This window comes from Scyliorhinus torazame, chromosome 16 (genome assembly GCF_047496885.1).
Source record: "Scyliorhinus torazame isolate Kashiwa2021f chromosome 16, sScyTor2.1, whole genome shotgun sequence".
Classification (NCBI taxonomy): domain Eukaryota; kingdom Metazoa; phylum Chordata; class Chondrichthyes; order Carcharhiniformes; family Scyliorhinidae; genus Scyliorhinus; species Scyliorhinus torazame.
In genome coordinates, this window is record NC_092722.1 from 152,719,558 (window position 1) to 152,742,592 (window position 23,035).

General features: G+C 46.7%; 1 protein-coding gene across 3 annotated transcripts in view; it reads left to right on the forward strand.

Annotated features, from left to right (window-relative positions):
- ctbp2a (C-terminal binding protein 2a) overlaps positions 1 to 23,035 on the forward strand; it is a 433,668-nt gene that overhangs the window by 75,344 nt on the left and 335,289 nt on the right. The window contains exon 2 of one of the 3 annotated variants that reach the window (XM_072479240.1): positions 18,266 to 18,370. The exons of the other annotated variants lie outside the window; for them this stretch is intronic. The gene's annotated coding sequence lies outside the window, so the exon portion shown is untranslated. The remainder of the gene's footprint in view (positions 1 to 18,265; positions 18,371 to 23,035) is intronic. 3 annotated transcript variants of the gene reach the window in all.

Here is a 23,035-nt window from a genome sequence, read left to right on the forward strand (position 1 = left end):
CCGCAGGTTCGACACCCCTAAGATTACCACCTGTGCACCAGGCGACATCTCCACCCCCACAATTCTTGATACAGCTTCAAATATCGGGTCCCAAAACCCCACTAATCTTGGACATGCCCAAAACATGTGGACGTGATTTGCCGACCCTCTTCCACATCTCCCACACTTATCCTCTGAGAAGAACCTACTCATGTAAGCCCTACGCACCACTTTGAACTGTACCAAGCTCATCCTAGCACCTTTACGTGGTGCATAATCTCGCCCCACACGCCCGTCCCACCTCCATGCCCAGCTCTTCCTACTTGCTTCGTCTTCTCAATTGGTGCTTTCCCTGTGTCCACCAGCCATTGGTAATTACCCATGATCTTCCCATCCCTCCAACTGGTCTGCTGACAACAACCTGTCCAACAAATTGTGCTCTGACAACCGAGGGAACGAGGGCACCTCCTTCCGCACAAAATCCCGCAACCGCAGATACCGAACTATTTCCCACCCCCCCCCCGCAACCGTGGCAACTCATGTATCTCCTGCAGCTCACCTAAACTTGCAAACCTTCCTTCCACGAATAAGCCCCTCGCCCATTCCGCCCCTTCGCTATGCCACCGCTGATATGCCGCATCCATTCCTGCTGGGGTGAATCAGTGATTCCCACAATTAGGAGTCAGAACTGACATACCCTCCCCACACTGAAATGCTGCCCTGGCTGGTTCCAAATCTTTAAGGATGACGCCACTACCGGACTTGCTGCACGTTACCCTGGGGTAAATGGAAGGGGAGCCGCCACCAGACCCCTCAAACCTACTCCCACACACGACGCCTCCTCCGCCTGCACCCCCACCGCCCCCCCACCACTGCCAGACCTTCTCTCCATTCGTTCCCCCCCCAGTAATAATACAACTGAGCATCCTAAATGTTAACCGTGGATCTATAACCCCTCATTCCAGCCACCTTACCCACTAGAAACGGTCTGTTTCTACCGACGATGTCCAATTCCTTCGTAATTTTAAACACCTTTATCAAATCACCCGTAATATGCTCTTAGCAAAAAACCCAGTTATCCAAGTCTGCCTTCTAAAATCCTGTTGAGTTTTGATAAGGCAGGATTTGGGTTCCGAGTACAAAATTCGTAATATTAAAGTTTCAAATGTTCCGTGGTTAAGTTAATAAACAAGGTAATATGAATAGATAAAAAGCTTAGCACTATGAGTAAACCGATGATTTTGCAGAAACAGGATTGCATGTACATGGGGAAATTGGTACAGCACAGTGTTGAGTGAGGCTTGAGTGCTTTCAAAATGAATCATGTCATTTCTGGGCCACGGCGGACCTCACATTCCCACACTGGTTAATATTAATGTGAAACTGTTTTCAGAATGGTTTGCATATTTTGTAACTGATCACCTGACGTCAAGAGGCCAGGTTAATTGACACCAGATTTGAACTTCCACTGTCCTTCACTTTAAAAATTAATGAAAAATCAAACAGCTTTTTGTTTCTGTAACACTTGAACGAATTTCATTTGGTCTAGGTAAGCCACTCACTGCGAATGGCAATCACCATGGTAACAATTGGAGCATTAAGTCTTGTTGAGTTAGATGCTTTTGTCACATGTCAGAATGGATCACGAAATTGCTGGTTCGCTTCTTGCAAATCTGTATTGTGTAATATGCAAGGAATCATTTGTTTTGGAACTTCCTTGCCAGCTGTTTTTCTGCATGTTTGAAGCTGACTCTTGGGGCTGGATTTTCACATTGGGGGCGGGACTAATGCTGCTGTTTTGATCCCATTTTCAGCTGAAGTCTGCCGGCAGGTGGAAGCTTCTGGGGTGTTCAGGCCCCAAGTGGCCTGGAGATGGACTGGCGGGGGAGTGAGTGCGGTCCGAGTTCAGAATACCAAAAGAGAACAAAGAAAATTACAGCACAGGAACAGGCCCTTCGGCCCTCCCAGCCTGCGCCGATCCAGATCCTTTATCTAAACCTGTCACCTATTTTCCAAGGATCTAATTCCCTCTGTTCCCCGCCCGCTCATATATCTGTCGAGATGCATCTTAAATGATGCTATTGTGCCCGCCTCTACCACCTCCGCTGGCAAAGCGTTCCAGGCACCCACCACCCTCTGCGTAAAAAACTTTCCACGCACATCTCCCTTAAACTTTCCCCCTCTCACCTTGAAATCGTGACTCCTTGTAATTGACACCCTCACTCTTGGAAAAAGCTTGTTGCTATCCACCCTGTCCATACCTCTCATAACTTTGTAGACCACAATCAGGCTCCCCTCAACCTCCGTCTTTCCAACGAAAACAATCCTAATCTACTCAACCTTTCTTCATAGCTAGCACCCTCCATACCAGGCAACATCCTAGTGACCCTCCTCTGCACCGTCTCTAAAGCATCCACATCCTTCTGGTAATGTGGTGACCAGAACTGCACGCAGTATTCCAAATGTGGCCTAACCAAAGTCCTATAAAACTGTAACATGACCTGCCGACTCTTGTACTCAATACCCCGTCCGATGAAGGCAAGCATGCTGTATTCCTTCTTGACCACTCTATCGACCTGCGTTGCCAACTTCAGGGTACAATGGACCTGAACTCCCAGATCTCTCTGTACATCAATTTTCCCCAGGACTCTTCCATTGACAGTATAGTCCGCTCTTGAATTAGATCTTCCAAAATGCATCACCTCGCATTTGCCGGGATTGAACTTCATCTGCCATTTCTCTGCCCAACTCTCCAATCTATTTATATTTTGATGTATTCTCTGACAGTCCTCCTCGCTATCTGCAACTCCACCAATCTTAGTATCGTCTGCAAACTTGCTAATCAGGCCGCCTATACCTTCATCCAGATCGTTTATGTATATCACAAACAACAGTGGTCCGAGCACGGTTCCCTGTGGAACACCACTAGTCACCTTTCTCCATTTTGAGACACTTCCTTCCACCACTACTCTCTGTCTCCTGTTGCCCAGCCAGTTCTTTATCCATCTAGCTAGTACACCCTGAACCCCATACGACTTCACTTTTTCCATCAACCTGCCATGGGAAACTTTATCAAACGCCTTACTGAAGTCCATGTATATGACATCTACAGCCCTTCCCTCATCAATTAACGTTGTCACTTCCTCAAAGAATTCTATTAGGTTTGTAAGACATGACCTTCCCTGCACAAAGCCATGCTGCCTATCACTGATAAGTCTTATTTTCTTCCAAATATGAATAGATCCTATCCCTCAGTATCTTCTCCAACAGTTTGCCTACCACTGACATCAAGCTCACAGGTCTATAATTCCCTGGATTATCCCTGCTACCCTTCTTAAACAAAGGGACAACATTAGCAATTCTCCAGTCCTCCGGGACCTCACCCGTGCTCAAGGATGCTGCAAAGATATCTGTTAAGGCCCCAGCTATTTCTTCCCTCGCTCCCCTCAGTAACCTGGGATAGATCCCATCCGGACCTGGGGACTTGAACCAAAACGTCCCCCTTCCTTATGCCGACTTGACCTAGAGTATTTAAACATCCATCCTTAGCCTCAACATCGGTCATGTCCCTCTCCTTGGTGAATACCGATGCAAAGTACTCATTCCCTCTCACCCATTTCCTCTGACTCCACGCATAAATTCCCTCTTTTGACTTTGAGTGGGCCAATCCTTTCTCTAGTTACCCTCTTGCTCCTTATATACGAATAAAAGGCTTTGGGATTTTCCTTAACCCTGTTAGCCAAAGATATTTCATGACCCCTTTTAGCCCTCTTTATAGCACGTTTGAGATTTGTCCTATTTTCCCGATATTCCTCCAAAGCTTCATTAGATTTAAGTCGCCTAGATCTTATGTATGCTTCCTTTTTCATCTTAGCTAGTCTCACAATTCCACCTGTCATCCATGGTTCCCTAATCTTGCCATTTCTATCCCTCATTTTCACAGGGACATGTCTGTCCTGCACTCTAATCAACCTTTCCTTGAAATCCCCCCACATTTCAAATGTGGATTTACCCTTAAAGAGCTGCTCCCAATCCACATTCCCTAGCTCCTGCCGAATTTTGTTATACTTGGTCTTTCCCCAATTTAGCACTCTTTCTTTAGGAGCACACTTTCTTTAGGACCACTCTCGTCTTTATCCATGAGTATTCTAAAACTTACGGAATTGTAATTGCTCTTCCCAAAGTAATCACCGACTGAAACTTCAACCACCTGGCCGGGATCTTTCCCCAATACCAGGTCCAGTATGGCCCCTTCCCAAGTTGGACTATTTACATATTGCTCTAAAAAAACTCTCCTGGATGCTCCTTACAAATTCTGCTCCATCTACACCTCCAACACTACATGAGTCCCATTCAATGCTGGGGAAGTTAAAATATCCCATCACGACCACCCTATTGCTCCTACTTTTTTCTATAATCTGTCTACATATTTGTACCTCTACTTCACGCTCGCTTTTGGGAGGCCTGTAGTAAAGTCCCAACAATGTAAGTGCACCCTTCCTATTTCTTAGCTCTACCCATATTGCCTCAGTGCTCGAATCCTCCATCATGCCCTCCTTAATCATAGCTGTGATATCATCTCTGACCAGTAATGCAAATCCTCCACCCGTTTTACCTCCCTCTCTATCCCTCCTGAAGCATCTATTCCCTGGGATATTTAGTTGCCAGTCTTGCCCTTCCCTCAACCAAGTCTCCGTAATACTAATAACATCATATTCCCAGGTACTAATCCAAGCCCTAAGTTCATCTGCCATACCTGCTACACTTCTCTCATTGAAACAAATGCACCTCAGACCACCTGTCCCTTTGCGTTCATCATCTCTTCCCTGTCTACTCTTCCCCTTAGTCACATTGAGTTTATTATCTAGTACCTTACTGGCTTTAGTTGCTGCCTCTTTACTGACCTCTAACTTCCTAATATGGTTCCCATCTCCCTGCCACATTAGTTTAAAACCTCCCCAACAGTATTAGCAAAAGCACCCCCTAGGACATTGGTTCCAGTCCTGCCCATGTGTAGACCATCCGATTTGTAATGGTCCCACCGCCCCCAGAACCGGTTCCAATGTCCCAAAAATCTGAATCCCTCCCTCCTGCACCATCTCTCAAGCCACGTATTCATTCTGACTATTCTTGAATTTCTACTCTGACTGCCTCGTGGCACTGGTAGCAATCCTGAGATTACTACCTTTTGAGGTTCTACTTTTTAACTTATCTCCTAACTCCCTAAATTCTGATTGTAGGACCTCATCCCATTTTTCACCTATATCGTTGGTGCCTATATGCACCACGACAACTGGCTGTTCACCCTCCCCCTTCAGTATGTCCTGCAGCCGATCTGAGACACCCCTGACCCGTACACCCGGGAGGCAACATACCATTCGGGAGTCTCGTTTTCGATCACAGAAACGCCTGTCTACTCCCCTTACGATTGAATCCCCTATGACTATAGCCCTGCCAGTCTTTTTCCTGCCCTTCTGTGCAGCAGAGCCAGCCAAGGTGCCATGAGCCTGGCTACTACTGTCTTCCCCTGGTGAGTCATCTCCCCCAACAGTATCCAAAACGGTATACCTGTTTTGGAGGTAGATGACCGCCCGGGGCACCTGCACTGCCTTCCTGCTCTTTCTCTGCCTTTTGGTCACCCATTCCCTGTCTCCCTCACCAACCCTAATCTGCAGTGTGACCAACTCACTGAACGTGCTATCCACAACCTCCTCAGCATTGTGGAGGCTCCAAAGTGAGTCCATCCGCAGCTCCAGAGCCGTCATGCGGTCTAACAGGAGCTGCAGCTGGACACACTTCCCGCACATGAAGGAGTCGGGGGCCTCGGCCGCGTCCCTGAACTCCCACATTGAGCACGAGGAGCATAACATGGGTCTGGGATCTCCTGCCATTTTTACACTTTACCTTAACCGATTACAAATATAATGTCAAATAATGAATAAGTGAAAGGAATAAGGATTTTACTTACCAATCACAATACTTACCAACCCAGGAAGAGTTAAATTTCTCCCAGCTACTTGCCTTCCCAACAGACCCCTGGCCACTGCTCACGCCGAAAATTGAAGGCCGCTTCTCCTGCAAGGTAAGTTATTAAAGGGTAAACTTACCTTCCCGACAGACCTCTGGCCACTGCTCCCACCAAAATTCTGAAGCTATAACTTGCGGATAAAAGAAAAGAGAGAGCTTACCTGATATTCACTCACCCCCTTACGTTAGAGGAGGTGGAAGGGTGGGAGACACTACAAGTGTAGTGTCTTGGGTTTAGCAACCGCCCAACTTAAATAGAGGTAAAAATCAAACACTTAAGCACCTACCTGATTCCCAAGCTGCACTCCGGCTCCCTCTCTGTCTCCCGCTCCCGGAAATGAAGGCCGCTGGAACCTGGGGGCAAGTTTAAACATGTACGTGAATCCCAAGCTGCACTCGCTGTGCTCCGGCTCCCTCCCTCTCTCCCGCTCCCGGAAATGAAGGCCGCTGGAACCTGGGGGCAAGTTTAAACACGTACCTGAATTCCAAGCTGCACTCGCTGCGCTCCGGCTCCCTCTCTCCCGCTCCCGGAAATGTAGGCCGCTGGAACCTGGGGGCAAGTTTAAACACGTACCTGAATTCCAAGCTGCACTCGCTGCGCTCCGGCTCCCTCTCTCTCTCCCGCTCCCGGAAATGAAGGCCGCTGGAACCTGGGGGCAAGTTTAAACACGTACCTGAATCCCAAGCTGCACTCGTTGTGCTCCGGCTCCCTCTCTCTCTCCCGTTCCCGGAAATGAAGGCTGCTGGAATCTGGGGGCAAGTTTAAACACGTACCTGAATCCCAAGCTGCACTAGCTGCGCTCCGGCTCCCTCTCTCTCCCGCTCCGAAAAATGAAGGCCGCTGGAACCTGGGGGCAAGTTTAAACACCTACCTGAATCCCAAGCTGCGCTCCGGCTCCCTCTCTCTCTCCCGCTCCCGGAAATGAAGGCCGCTGGAACCTGGGGGCAAGTTTAAACACGTACCTGAATCCCAAGCTGCACTCGTTGTGCTCCGGCTCCCTCTCTCTCTCCCGCTCCGAAAAATGAAGGCTGCTGGAACCTGGGAGCAAGTTTAAACACGTACCTGAATCCCAAGCTGCACTCGCTGGCTCCGGCTCCCTCTCTCTCCCGCTCTAAAAAATGAAGGCCGCTGGAACCTAGGGGCAAGTTTAAACACCTACCTGAATCCCAAGCTGCACTCGCTGCTCTCCGGCTCCCTCTCTCTCTCCCGCTCCCGAAAATGAAGGCCGCTGGAACCTGGGGGCAAGTTTAAACACGTACCTGAATCTCAAGCTGCACTCCGGCTCCCTCTCTCTCTCCCGCTCTGAAAAATGAAGGCCGCTGGAACCTGGGGGCAAGTTTAAACACCTACCTGAATCCCAAGCTGCACTCGCTGCTCTCCGGCTCCCTCTCACTCTCCTGCTCCCGAAAATGAAGGCCGCTGGAACCTGGGGGCAAGTTTAAACACGTACCTGAATCTCAATCTGCACTCGCTGCTCTCCGGCTCTCTCTCCCGCTCCGAAAAAATGAATGGGCTAGTTAAAAGCCCCGCTTCCATTTCCAGAAAGCTTTGACTTGTGTTTCCGAGGCATTCAGCGGCTCGCTCACACACAGTTGAACCTTCTGACCACTTTAAACCCATCTCACTCATCTCACACCCACCCTCATCCCTTTCCTCGCCCCCTCGCTATCACCCCGTTCGCTCCCTCACCCATTATTCACTTTATGAATAGAACTCACAATTGCTAGTGTAACAGTTGGAAACCGTTAAATAGCCCATAAAGCACCCTTCGTAAACAAACAGACTTCAGAACTGCTAGCTCAACAAACATCTAGGGTGAATATATAAAAGCAATGGGATAAGATTAAAAGTTTCCGGATTGTTATATCAGGCAACCCTTTCGTTAATGTGAAATGTATTTTACCTTTTTATCCATTAGATGAACTTTTTAACTCACTTAAAGTTTTCTCCACATTAACAAAGCTTTATTAAAAAAAAATATTTTATTGAAAATTTTTGGCCAACCATCACAGTACATTGTGTATCCTTTACACAGTAATATAACAATATAAATAACTGGCCAGTTTTATAAACAAGAAATAAATAATATATAAACAAAAACAAAACTAAATGGCAACTGCCTTGTCCCAGATAAATATTCTCTAAAAATATGTTTTAACAGTCCAATATACAATTATCTATAACAACAACCTATACATATTATACTTATATATTAACATCCCTGAGAATCCCTCTGGTTCCTCCCCCCCCCCCCCCCCCCCCCCCCTGGGCTGCTGCTGCTGTCTTCTTCTTTTCCATTCCCTCTATCTTTCTGTGAGGTATTCGACGAACGGTTGCCACCGCCTGGTGAACCCTTGAGCCGATCCCCTTAGGACGAACTTAATCCGTTCCAGCTTTATAAACCCTGCCATGTCATTTATCCAGGTCTCCACACCCGGGGGCTTGGCTTCCTTCCACATCAACAGTATCCTGCGCCGGGCTACTAGGGATGCAAAGGCCAAAACATCAGCCTCTCTCGCCTCCTGCACTCCCGGCTCTTCTGCAACCCCAAATATAGCCAACCCCCAGCTTGGTTCGACCTGGACCCCCACTACCTTCGAAAGCACCTTTGTCACCCCCACCCAAAACCCCTGTAGTGCCGGACATGACCAGAACATGTGGGTGTGATTCGCTGGGCTTTTCGAGCATCTCGCACACCTATCCTCTACTCCAAAAAATTTGCTAAGCCGTGTTCCAGTCATATGCGCCCTGTGTAACACCTTAAATTGTATCAGGCTTAGTCTGGCACACGAGGACGATGAGTTTACCCTACTTAGGGCATCAGCCCACAGCCCCTCCTCAATCTCCTCCCCCAGCTCTTCTTCCCATTTCCCTTTCAGCTCGTCTACCATAATCTCCCCCTCGTCTCTCATCTCCCTATATATGTCTGACACCTTACCGTCCCCCACCCATGTCTTTGAGATCACTCGGTCCTGCACCTCCTGCGTCGGGAGCTGCGGGAATTCCCTCACCTGTTGCCTCGTAAAAGCCCTCAGTTGCATATACCGGAATGCATTCCCTTGGGGCAACCCATATTTTTCGGTCAGCGCTCCCAGACTTGCAAACGTCCCATCTACAAATAGATCTCTCAATTGTGTTACTCCTGCTCTTTGCCATGTTCCAAATCCCCCATCCATTCTCCCCGGAGCAAACCTATGATTATTTCTTATCGGGGACCACACCGAGGCTCCCGTCTTTCCCCTATGCCGTCTCCATTGCCCCCAAATTTTCAGAGTAGCCACCACCACCGGGCTTGTGGTGTATTTCTTCGGTGAGAATGGCAACGGCGCCGTCACCATGGCTTGTAGGCAAGTCCCCCTACAGGACGCCTTCTCCAATCTCTTCCACGCCGCTCCCTCCTCTTCTCCCATCCACTTACATACCATTGAGATGTTGGCGGCCCAGTAGTACTCACTCAGGCTCGGTAGTGCCAGCCCCCCCCTATCCCTACTACGCTGCAAAAATCCCTTCCTCACTCTCGGGGTCTTCCCGGCCCACACAAAACTCATGATACTCTTCTCAATCCTTTTGAAAAAAGCCTTCGTGATCACCACCGGGAGGCACTGAAACACAAAGAGGAATCTCGGGAGGACCACCATTTTAACCGCCTGCACCCTCCCTGCCAGTGACAGGGATACCATGTCCCATCTCTTGAAGTCCTCCTCCATCTGTTCCACCAACCGCGTTAAGTTTAACCTATGCAATGTACCCCAATTCTTGGCTATCTGGATCCCCAAGTAACGAAAGTCCCTTGTTACCTTCCTCAGCGGTAAGTCCTCTATTTCTCTGCTCTGCTCCCCTGGATGCACCACAAACAGCTCACTTTTCCCCATGTTCAGCTTATATCCTGAAAATTCTCCAAACTCCCCAAGTATCCGCATTATCTCTGGCATCCCCTCCGCCGGGTCCGCCACATACACCAATAAATCGTCTGCGTAAAGAGATACCCGGCGTTCCTCTCCTCCCCTGAGTACTCCCCTCCACTTCCTGGAACCCCTCAATGCTATTGCCAGGGGCTCAATCGCCAGTGCAAACAATAATGGGGACAGAGGGCATCCCTGCCTCGTCCCTCTATGGAGCCGAAAATACGCAGACCCCCGTCCATTCGTGACCACGCTCGCCATCGGGGCCCTATACAGCAGCTGTACCCATCTAATATACTCATCTCCAAAGCCCACATTAACAAAGTTGATATTTTACTGGACAGCTTGCCAGTTGGCAGAAGCAACAGTTTGGTAGACAAATTGTTTAAGGGATGGTCACATCATCTAAACATAGCACTGTCAAAACTCCCCATAATGAGCACAGATTTTTAATGATACAGCATTTCATGATGAACTGCAAAGGAGACAAAACCATTTCACTGACCTTTTAAACCTTTCTTGCCTCCAATCTGTGGTTCACACCTCCAGCATGTCAGTGTAAACCTGGAAGCTGCTAAAGTTTGGTTGTCTCCCACGAAAATTAGAAATACGTAGCTGGGGCGGACTCTCGAAGAGCCCACAGCCCTATTACTTGACTCCATCACAGGAGCGGGTGGATTCCGGAATTGTTCTCTCTCTCTCCCATCCTCCTGAAAATGGCCGAAGGCAGGAATGGACACTGGAATTCCGGCTACCCTGCTTGTTGGCCTTTTGTCTTTGGTCCTGCCTCCTTTTGTCCAGATCAGGGCTATGAAAATGCAGCCCCTTCTTTTTTTTAAATTCATTTACGGAATATGGGTGTTGCTGGTTAGGCCAGCATTTATTGGCCATCCCTAGTTCCCTTTCAGAAGGTGGTGGTGACTTGCCTTCTTGAACCGCGGCAGTCCCTGAGGACTAGGTACACCTCCAGTGCTGTTGGGGAGGGAATTCTAGGATTTTGCCCCAGTGACACTGAAGGAATGGCAATATAATTCCAAGTCCGACGGGTGAGTGACTTGTAGGGAAACCATCAGGGGCGGAGGGAGTTTGGGGGGGTGGGGGGGGGGAGAAAGAGTGCAGGGGTGGGCGTGAGCAGGTGGGAGAGGAGTGATGGGGAGAGGATGGGAAGTGGTGGGGTGGAAGGGGTACGATGAAGTAGAAAGGGGTGGGGTGAGGTGGAGAGGGTAGGAGGAGGGGTGAGGTGGAGAGGGTGGGAGGAGGAGTGAGGTGGAGAGGGTAGGAGGAGGGGGGAGGTGGAGAGGGTGTGAGGAGGGGGGAGGTGGAGAGGGTGGGAGGAGGGGAGAGGCGGAGAGGGTGGGAGGAGGGGCGAGGCGGAGAGGGTGGGAGAAGGGGCGAGGCGGAGAGGGTGGGAGAAGGGGTGAGGTGGAGAGGGTGGGGTGAGGGGTGAGGTGGAGAGTGTGGAAGGAGGGGTGAGGTGGAGAGTGTGGGAGGAGTTTGAGGTGGAGCGTGTGGGAGGAGGTGGGAGGTGGAGAGGGTGGGAGGAGGGGTGAGGTGGAGAGGGTGGGAGGAGTGGAGAGGGTGGGAGGAGTGGAGAGGGTGGGAGGAGGGGTGAGGTGGAGAGGGTGGGAGGAGGGGTGAGGTGGAGAGGGTGGGAGGAGGGGTGAGGTGGAGAGGGTAGGAGGAGGGGTGAGGTGGAGAGAGTGGGAGGCGGGGTGAGGTGGAGAGGGTGGGAGGAGGGGTGAGGTGGAGAGGGTGGGAGGAGGGGTGAGGTGGAGTGGGTGGGGGAGGGGTGAGGTGGAGAGGGTGGGAGGAGGGGTGTGGTGGAGAGGGTGGGAGGAGGGGTGAGGTGGAGAGTTGGATGGAAGAATGTAGATGGTGAGGATGGGGATGGTGGGGGAGAGGATGGAGGGGTGAGGTGGAGAGATTGGGGGGTGGGGGGATGCGGAGAGGGTGGGGGGGAGAGTGAGGTGGATGGGGTAGGGGGGAAGACGAAATGACTGGGGGAGTAGGGTGTGGGGGAGGAGGAATGGTGGAGGAGGTGAGGAGAAGGGCAGGAGAGGACTGGGGGACTGGAGGGCTAGGTTAACTCCAGCTGTTGAGTGGAGAGTTTTAGCGTGATGGGAATTGTTTAAACTGTCGGATTTTTTTTCATGGAAATCAATAACATGGGTCAGATTTACGTCTATATTTGAAAGTATTTCAAAATATTTCTTCAATAGAATTAAATATTAAAGAACTTTCTCCCTGACGGAAAATTTCATTTGAAGCTCTGACTTGTGCTGCAAACCTTCGAGCCAATAAAGTGGGCGGCTGAAGATTTTATTTCAGAAGAATCATTTGTATTTTGTCCTCCCAGCTATTCTCAGTTGTGATGCTAATGCTGTAACAATGTCACAAACTGACGTAGCTAATGATGTCCAAATTAAACAGCATCCAGTAACCTGTTAATCGGTTCTTTGTAACCTGTGTTGTAAAATAAAGGCACGTTTGAAATCTTTTTTTTTTAATTAAAAATTTTTTTTCGAGTACCCAATTCATTTTCTCCAATTAAGGGGCAATTTAGCGTGACCAATCCACCTACCCTGCACATCTTTGGGTTGTGGGGGCGAAACCCACGCAGACATGGGGAGAATGTGCAAACTGCACACAGACAGTGACCCAGAGCCGGGATCGAACCTGGGACCTCGGCGCCGTGAGGCAGCAGGGCTAACCCACTGTGCCACTGTGCTGCCCACGATTGAAATCTTAACCCTACTTTAATCTGAGCACTACTTTACCTCCGTGATTAGGAAACGTTCACATTTTCTGTCATTTGGATTGGTGGGTGGGAGGGGGGAATAACTCTTTGTTACATCCCTGGCTGAAATAGAACCCTCAGAGTTCCTACAGTTGAGCAGGAGGCCATTCAGCCCATCGAGCCTGCACATACCCTCTGAAAGAGCACCCTACCTGGTCCTAATCCCCGCAATCCCACCTAATGTTTGAACACTTCAGGGACAATTTAGCACGGCCAATCCACCTACACATCTTTGAAATATAGCATAAGATGAGAGCAAATTTGATTACATAAGAACTAGGAACAGGAGTAGGCCATCTGGCCCCTCGAGCCTGCTCCGCCATTTAATGAGATCATGGCTGATCTTTGTGGACTCAGCTCCACTCTCCGGCCCGTACACCATATCCCCGAATCCCTTTATTCTTGGTCATGTATTTCATGATTGAAAGAATATTTACTGTCAGAAGAGTTGGGAAGCAGTTGTTTGACTGTGATCCGGAAAGTATCTACTATTATATTTCTTCAAATGTTAAACATTTTGATTTTGTGGCAACATTTTATAACTAGCAATTTCTGTGTTTCAGTGTTGACGTTTTCATCGGATTTATTCTGAATTTTTAATTTGCCTAAGGTTATGCAAGCCTCGTGGAATCTTCCCAGCTGCCTGAACTGGACACTCTTATGGTTCTCCTTGGCTTGGGCGCTGGCAGAACTCACTCCTCTCGGAGTCTCGGTTTGTGAGACATTGCTGTTGACTTGTTTGATTCTTGCTTCAGGCCGTGAACTTGCTCTTGAGAGGGGCAGAATCAGTGCGATTGCAAACTGTGTGGTTGCAACTATTGCAAGTAACTAAAATATTGAAAGAAAAGCCACAATCTTAATCCACAAATATATTTTGTGTTGAATTTGATGTTTCTTTTGGCTAATGCCTACACCTTATTGTTCTGCTTTGCCATGTGTAATATTATCAGTGAATAGATGTGTTTGGATGCACCCATTCATCAAAACTCTCTCTGTTTGTATATTGTTGTTTTTATTTGGTGATCATTGAAGTATTCTGTTAAGAAGATTTAAATTTGAACAAGAGGATTTTGCTACTATTGAAGACACGTGGTCCCATGTTTGGATATTGATTTAGGCTTTTTTAAAAAATTGATGCTACGTTAATCTGCATTGACTTGCAAATAGTTCCCGCTGTGCTTTACAGCAAAGCTCAATTTTTGTTGCTAAGAGCCTCATGGTGGCTGGCATCTCAAATGCAGTTTTGATTCTCACATATCGGGTGGGGTGGGGGTGGGTTGGGGGGAGGGGTGGTGGAGGGGGGGGGGGGGGGGGCGGTGGAGGAGAGAAGATGTTTAAACGCTCATGGAAGGCAACATGTCAAAGCACTTCATGAAGGTGGGGGATACTTATTATGAAATACATGACCTTGAGATAATTAGTTTTCTGCCCTGTATTGCAAGCAAAATTCTAATGGATTATTCATTATGGCCTTTTAATGAGATAAGGTGAGCAGACATTTCCTGTGTTTGCTGGTGTTACCGCAAACTTTGTAATGGATTGTTTATTATAATTGGATAAATATTAATAGATGTCCTGGCTACAAACTTTTGCATTCCTCACACAGAGGACATTCTGTTAATTAAAGTACAAGGTTATGGGTTGCCCAGCTAATAATAATGGCTTTCGTAAATATTTTTTTAAGTGTATGGTGGGGGAGGGGGGTTAATTTATTCAAATTACTTCATGTGTTTGTATTTACAATTGACTGCTGGAAATCTCTGAACACGAAGCACTTATTACCAATCTGGATAAGGCAAAGATTTGTGGGACATCAAACTTTTTGAAGGTTATGCAGCTCAAGTACCCGTGAATTGTAGCTTCTAGAGTACACTTGACTGCAGCATAGCTGTGTGTGGAATGTGTACCGTTATAGAACTTTAAACTCCTGATGAACTAGGCTTCCCAAACACGTGGCTTCACAGGGTTGTTAATTGATACGGTGCAAGTCAATGCCTGCAGGCTTCCAAGCAACAAGGTGCTGATCTCTGTCGTGCTGTTATGGGATACTGCTGAACAGAGACCATTTTCTCCTCTATAGGGAAGGGTGAAATATTCGGGGAGTGTCACCATGGCACTCTCTGGGATGCCTTTTGAGGAACACCTGCCACCATTGCCCCCAGCTGGGCAAAAGCGAGTTGTGAGATTTTCAGTCATGTCCAGTTATCGACATGCGTATGAGACAGAAACATCGCTAAAAGCCTGTCCGATTACTGATTTCAATGCGGCTGCTGGGAGCACTGAAGTTATCTTTAGAGTGACACTAACAGCAATCGGCCAATCTCCTGTCAGAAGGCTGGAAAAAATAAGCACCGACTAAAATGCTGATCTGAAACTCTACCAAATGGTCAGCATTTTCATGTTGGAACCAATTCTGATCGCTTGATGTAACACTATTCATATTTAAATCATCCCATAAAACCTGGCAGCATTACTCTTGACTCTGATCTTCTGTAAATCTTGTCTTTCCTTCTCCCCACTAGTGGGGGTGAAGCCATCAGCTGCCTGGGTTCTGTGCTCTGAAATTCATTCTTTCGGAGACTCTCAAACTCTTCAAGTCCTCAGTCGCAACCCCCCCCCCCAACCACCACCACACCCACCCAACAGCCTCTCAATTTCCCTGCTCAGCAGTCCGATTCTGAAGTGTCTCCTCAAGTTCTTTTATGTTAAACGCCCTGTATAAGCTGAAATTGTTATTTTTGTCTATGTGAACTGTTTGTGGGTGTTAATGCTACTATCACCTTCCTTCTTATTTCCTCCTACCAAAGTATGAGCGAAAGTAAGAAAACGCTGCTGAGACCAGTTTCTCACGGTATTCTTCAAGATAAGTAAAGCCCTGTATTCAATCCTTGGATCCTACGGTGAGAACCGTTCTGCGAGGAGAGGAGTTGGTAGGCCTCGGAGACAGCCACCTGCTCTGCCTTTCAACAGAAGGGATTCCTAACTTGTGGGGTGGGGGAACTGAGAAAATGGACCATGAGAAAAATAATTATTTGAGAAATTTTGTTTCGTATAACCAGCACATTGAAAGAGTATTTTACGTGAATTATAAGTAAATGCTTACTCAAAAACAATAGCGTCATCTGGTTGTGATGCCAGCCGTGCCAGAACGCTGCGGAGCTACATTTACAGTGGCCTGAGCCACCACGGGCTCTTCACCACTCTTGAATTTGCTTTCTGGTATTTGAATTTTGCATCACAAAATCTGTGGGCCTGATTTTAGCTCCGTGCTAGTTTTGAACGAGTTAAAACTTGCCCCATTTGTCAAACACTATGATGGTCCTGTGTGTTGCTTGTCACTAAAGTAACACTGGAGTGATTTTGCATACCTGTTTTAACTCCTCTCATGTACATTTAGTTTTTTTTTAAAGACACAGGTTATTTATTTTTTTAGCTGCGGGTTGTTGAGCTCTCTTAAATAAACAAAACAGTCAGAGGTTTGACGTGAAGACGTGTTACAAAAAACATTGTTTCCTGTACTTTGCGCCTGAAAGGGCCACAACGTTTGGCGTTTCCATCAAGATGAACCACATCCACTGTTAAATCTTCAAAAAAATTGTTGCCAGTATTGCAAAGCCTCAATTATGTCAGTCGACGCAAAGGAGAAGGAATTAAAACAAGGGACAACTATGCTTAAAGTGATTTAATTATTTTTTGAGAGAACTCCATTATCAGTGGGAACCCTGGGCTTTCAACTGTTAGTGAGGCCTCAAGTAAAATAATGATTTTTAGCTATTCATTTGGGAGAATTTTCTCTGTGGAGCTTACTGAAATATATCACAATAGTGTACTGGTGAGTTGGCTTCTAATATCCTTATTAAAATTTGATGAAATTCATAATGAAGCAAATTGTGAAATGACTACAGGCTGAGGCTTGTGGCATGAATGACCTGCCTGCAATGCTATCAGCAAACTCTTTTTATTAACAAGTGTTCCTTTCTAAAAGCATAGTTTTCATTTGTTTTTTGGTTTACCCCTTGACTTTGAGCTTCTTGAAGACATTGTAATCTCTTTATAGGGAAAGACCTTCATTTAAACCATAGGCGTCATGGGCGAAGGTAATTCGTTTATACAAAAGTCACAACGCAACTGTTGGTGAAAGCTGAGGAACTGTTTTGCTGAACACTTGCATTGAGACCGAAGCTATGCATAGTATCTTAAGTCAGCAGCTTTATATGGTGTTATCTCATTAAATTTTCAGAGAAAAGCTGCAAGCAGCTAATTGGAAGCATGTAATAGTTTAGGCCATGAGCTGTCTTATGGCGTAATAAATTACTGAAGGAGAAGACAGTTTTATACACTTACAGAGGGTGAAGTAGTTTACATTTAATGAGTTTTTAGAGAATATTTGATAGAAACATTGAACTCTTTAATCATTACAGCCTCACTCTAAACTATTTAGAGTTACTTTATGAATAGCATTAATTCCAGCAATAGTTGCAATAATTCATTTATCACAAGTTAATGACTTGCAGATAAGAATGAGACTGAAATGTAATTTTCTCTGTAGCATTGGCTATTCTCATTCATTATAGGTAATAGTTCCATTTGCGGTTTCAACAGAATATCTCGTCTCCAGCACTGATGTGGATTTGTTTTCTGGAGTGGGTGATGTCTGTGTGGTGGTTATAGGGCATTGTCTGGAGGAATGTAGATGCTGGTGCATGCATCATATACAATGGTTATAGTAGAGATAATAATTGGAGATTTTAACTCTCAATGTAATCACTTAATCATTCAATAATACTGTCAGTATTATCCTGACAATAATCCCAATGCAAATGCTTGAAAAATCAATGTTAGAACTGGTCATTTGTTGCTCCCTCATTGCTTACTGAAAGAAAGCTCATGCATACACCTGTCCCCACTTGAATTGCAGATTAAATGGCCAAACTGACCCATTTTTCATCCAGTTACCTACATAATAACATAGCAGCAGATGCTGAAAATCCAGTCCCTTCTGGCTCATGTGTCTGCCAATTCCTGTTCATGTAAACTGTGAACTAGGTGAATAGCCACAGCACGGGGGCTAACATTTAATGGTAGGTCAAACGGTGCTCATGATGGAGTAGTTATTTGTCTCGGGATTAGCAATCCTATAAATATTGAAACGTGCCAAAAACCATACATCTTTCCATACAATGGGTGGAATTGAATACCCCCTCCTGTGGCAAGTTTGACTGCATGGTGGGTGCATTTAATTGGGTGGATAGGGACTCTGCTGCCTTCACGTGTCCACCCCAATTAAGATGTGGCTGGATGGCCTTCCTGCCTCGCCATCGATTTGAGGCCCTGAAATTGGCAATTAATGCCCAAGTTGAGCCTCATCCCACTGTCATCAGAATTAACTCAGCGGTAGGCGGGGGAGGGGTGGGAGCTGATCGAGGAATCTGGCCATTTTTAATTATGTTATTGAGACCTTGAGCTATGAGGAGGCGGTGGCATGAACCCAAGGTACATCCACAGTCGGTTCCTTTGGTTGGATATAAATGTTCATTGAGGTACTTCTTTGTTTGGCAGGAAGCAGTGAGAGTGGAACTGAAGTAGTTCAGAACAGGCTGACAGAGGATCGACAGGCCGATTTACATCCTGAGCAATTTTCTTTTTTGTTGACTTTCAAATCAGGTACAGTGTAAAATTGACTGCCCACTATCACTATTGGCACACTTTGGATTATTGCTGTGAACTAATTTCTCTCCAGGTAGCTCCTCTTGCTTACTTCCATGATTATAATGTCAGTTTAGGACCCAGCTTTAAACTTAATCTCCAGAAAACATTTTGTCATATCTGAGCTACCCAGTCTTTGCGCTGCTTCAAATCGCGGAGTAGCCTTTGGATTCTCATATTCCAGATTTATGGATGAAAAGTAATCCATTTGAGTGTGTTATAGAGGTTAGTCAGCACTTGTGGCACAGTACCTTAGCATGAATTAACGTCTTTGTGAGAGTGATGGGCACAAATATGAAAATGAATGAAGTGATCTTCATGGTTGGTTGTTGACTATGTAAAGACCAGCAATGGTGCGACAGGTCGTCAAGTTGGGATGCTTGTGAAAGAAATGATTGGATAAGCTTTTACTTTCTGTCATGCTCATGCAATATGGACTCTCAGACTTAATTGAAATGGTCACTTTATCTTAAAACAAAATGGAGGAGGGACACACTGCCCTTGAAACAGATAGAGTTGTGAGGTCAGATGACCCCCCCCCCCCCTGTCAATGCCCCGCCCTGTCAATATACATAGAACTACAAGGTCTGGAAGCTATGTCTGGGCAAGATATTAAAATGAAAATGACCTCTTGGTCATTAGTTGAGAAGGCATCAAAATGTAACACATCTTCCCTGTTCAATTAATGGCTGCCTGTATTCAAATGATTGTGGAAATTAGTTCACAATGGACTTGAAGACTTCTCGGCTTCAGAGTAAAATTCCAAAGAATGGGTTTTAGAAGAATTCCATTCTATCAGAAGAACATGTAGATACCGGGGCAGCACGGTAGCATTGTGGATAGCACAATTGCTTCACAGCTCCAGGGTCCCAGGTTCGATTCCGGCTTGGGTCACTGTCTGTGCGGAGTCTGCACGTCCTCCCCGTGTGTGCGTGGGTTTCCTCCGGGTGCTCCGGTTTCCTCCCACAGTCCAAAGATGTGCAGGTTAGGTGGATTGGCCATGATAAATTGCCCTTAGTGTCCAAAATTGCCCTTAGTGTTGGGTGAGGTTACTGGGTTATGGGGATAGGGTGGAGGTGTTGACCTTGGGTAGGGTGCTCTTTCTCTTTCCAAGAGCCGGTGCAGACTCGATGGGCCGAATGGCCTCCTGCACTGTAAATTCTATGAATCTATGAATGAAACTTGAAAATTGCTGAATCATAGAATCTCTACAGTGCAGAAGGAGGCCATTCATAAGTTTATAAGCTAGAGGAGCAGAATTAGGCCATTCGACCCATCAAATCTACTCCGCCATTCGATCATGGTTGATATGTTCCTCATCTGCTACCTACAATGCCAAAGAGCAAGAGCTGGATGGCAAAATCAGCCAGAGCATCTCCTCCCTAGAACACATGACCTAGGAGCAGGAGTAGGCAATTTAGCCTGCCAAGCCTAAACACCTTCAATGTGATCGTGACTGATCCCATCCTGGCCTCAACTCCACTGTCCTGCCCGTTCTCCATAACCCTTCAACCCATTACCAATTAAAAATCTGCCTAACTCCTCCTTAAATTTACTCACTGTCCCTGAATCCACCACACTCTGGGATAGCGAATTCCACAGATTCACAACCCTTTGGGAGTAGTTTCTCCTCAAATCTGTTTAAAATTTGCTACCTCTTATTCCAAGATTATGACCTCTCGTTTTAGAATGCCCCACAAGAGGAAGCATCTGCTCCACATCTACTTTATCCAGACCTTTGTAGACCTCAATTTGATCTCCCCTTATTTTTCAAAATTCTATAGAGAGTATAGGCCTAAACATTTCAATCTCTTGGCCCAATACACCAACTGTGTGACAGAACACTCTACCTATGTTCACTACCCTGTCCAATCCCCATAACCTAACCTGCACATCCCTGGACGCTAAGGGGCAATTTAGCATGGCCAGTTCACCTAATCTGCACATCTTTGGACTGTGGGAGGAAACCGGAGCATCTGGAGGAAACCCACGCAGATACTGGGAGAACGTGCAAACGCCACACACAGTCACCCAAGCCAGAATCAAACCCGGGTCCCTAGTGCTGTCAGGCAGTCGTGCTAACCACTGTGCCATCCTGTGTGTTAAGGGGAGATGTGACTGAAGTGTGAGAGACCATTTGTGAGGATAATGGGGGAAAAAAAATGATACCATGGTCACACGACAGAAACCAACTTTCTGATAAAGAGCGTTTAATGAGACAAATTTTTGGAGTAGCGAACATAAAGAAAGAAGAAGAGTTCCAGACCATCAAAGGAAACAGCACCCTGCCTAAAATCCACCAGGAGGCAGAGAATTCAGGCTGGTCTTTACCTACCTATTTGAAAAACCAAACAAAATCCCTGCTGCAGGGCTTTAACAGCTCCTCGACTGGGCTGACGACAGAGAAACTGCTACGACAAGCAGTAAGCCACCACGAATCTGTCTTCATAAACCTCTAACCTCTATTCTTGCAGTGGATCGAAAGGAATCATGGCCTTCAATGTTTCAAGATTCCATCTCAAAAGAAGCAACTGTGACAGTTAATCTTTAGACCTTTGAGACCTAAGTGCATATGACCTCTTTTGTAATCACCTTTTCTGTGTGTGTGTGTGTGTGTGTGTCTGTGTGTGTGTCTGTGTGTGTGTCTGTGTGTGTGTCTGTGTGTGTGTCTGTGTGTGTGTCTGTGTGTGTGTGTATAACACTCAATGGGTTAAAACACTTGTCTTTTAAACATTTCAGTCAGTCGGGAGGTGGAAAAAACATTCTACCATCTCTCCCCTGTCCGTAACATTAAAATTTAGGTGTTAACCGTGTGGCGGTGTCGTTTGGGTATGTGGTGGGGATACCTGGAAAAGGATCACCTCTGCCATATGTCAATGAAATCCATTTCTCCACATCACCCCCCCCCCCCCCCCCCAAACTCTCATTTAAAAGTTGATGATGTCACGTTAGACGGAGTGTAACCGTAGTGATAACCGTTTATAAAATGAGGCATTGAAATGGATCAGGGTTCGTTGGGAAATAAATTACTGGCCATCACTAAAAGGTATCAGTGATACATATTTAACCTGTAATTAATTTAATCTACTATTAGCAGGTGGCAGCCTGTAATTTTCTCCATTCTGTTAAAAAGAGTGGGCAGCACTGATACGGTAAAATATATTCTGAAGATTAATTTTAAATCTGGGCCTTGCAGTGGAGTCAGGATAGATTTATCCCTAAACTCAGCAGAGTCTGGTCCAGGGATGAACATTTCTTGGCAAATTACTTAAACTATGTGCTTGTCAGAATTCGGCTGCATTCATATTTAAATGGAATAGAAATTTGAAATGTCATGGAGATTATAATTCCACAAAACATACAAAGTCCCACTGGGAATCACGTGTAAGAACTGGGAATGTGAGGGACAAATTATTTTTTTTCCTCCGGGGCAATGCTTTCCGAGTTAACCAGCTCCAACTATGGTGTTGTTTCTGGGGGGGGGGGGGGGGGGGGGGGGAAGAGAGAGAGAGAGAGAGAGAGAGAGAGAGAGAAGGTTAGACCGTGTAGGGATGGGCTACCTTGGTTTACCACTCCCAGAGATGGAGTGGTAAACAAATGCAATGAAGTTTATACCTTAAAAAGAAAGTATTGTATTTATCTTGTGCCTTTTATGACCTTGGAATGTCCCAGGCTTTTCACAACCAGTGGAGGGTTATTCAAGTGTGTTGGTTGGTGTAAGGTAGGAAATGTGGCAGTTAATTTGCACACAGCAAGCTCCCTCAAACAATTAATGAGATAAATGTTTTGGTTGTTGGTTGTTACCTTTCTGTTATGGGTTTGTGATGCGAGCTCACGCATTGCAGATTAGAACGCGGAATAACATCGTTAGGATGTTGGGTTAGGATTTAGCGTTAGGATTTAGGTTTATGGCTGCAGATTTGTTGGGGTTGAGGTCCACAGAGGACAGGATTGTAAAAAGCACTCCGCTCTGCCCTGTGCGGGTGGGCTACTGGCTCAGCCAGTCGACTTCCAGAGCAAAATGGCAGCAAAGGCATCAGCGCTAACGCCGCTGATATGGAGTTGTTTGGCGGGCCAGTGTCCGGAACAGTCGTCGTTGTCGTTGCTGGACAGCCCCGTGGGCACAGTGGGCACGGCGGCTTCCTGACGTCTGACAGGCGCCGGTGATAGCGAGTGGTGGTCTGGCTCCAGCAGAGTCTCCAGAACCCTCCTAGGCCACGAGTGGGATGGTGCTCGGGCAGGGCACCCTAACTCTATTCCAGCGGTTCATACATACGTCAACGAATATGGTCCAGGTGGCAGTTTGCCTCACTGCCTTGCGTCTGGACAGTGTAGGAGACCAGCCCCATCACACAGAGGATCACGCCTGGGATCCATGTGGCTCCGACACTGAAATTGTGCACATAGACGGTGTCGCCCATCGCAGAAGTGCGTAGTTGCGAGTGCCTGTGTGAATCTGCCTTGGAGCAGTCCTGCCGTTGGTGGATTTGTGCACCGATGTCGGGGAAAACGAGGCTGAGGCGAGTGCTGAGCCACCGTCCTATGAGCAACTCTGCTGGTGCAACACTGGTGGTAACAGGTGGTGTTGTGCGGTAGCTGAACAGAAAACGAGCCAGCCTTGTC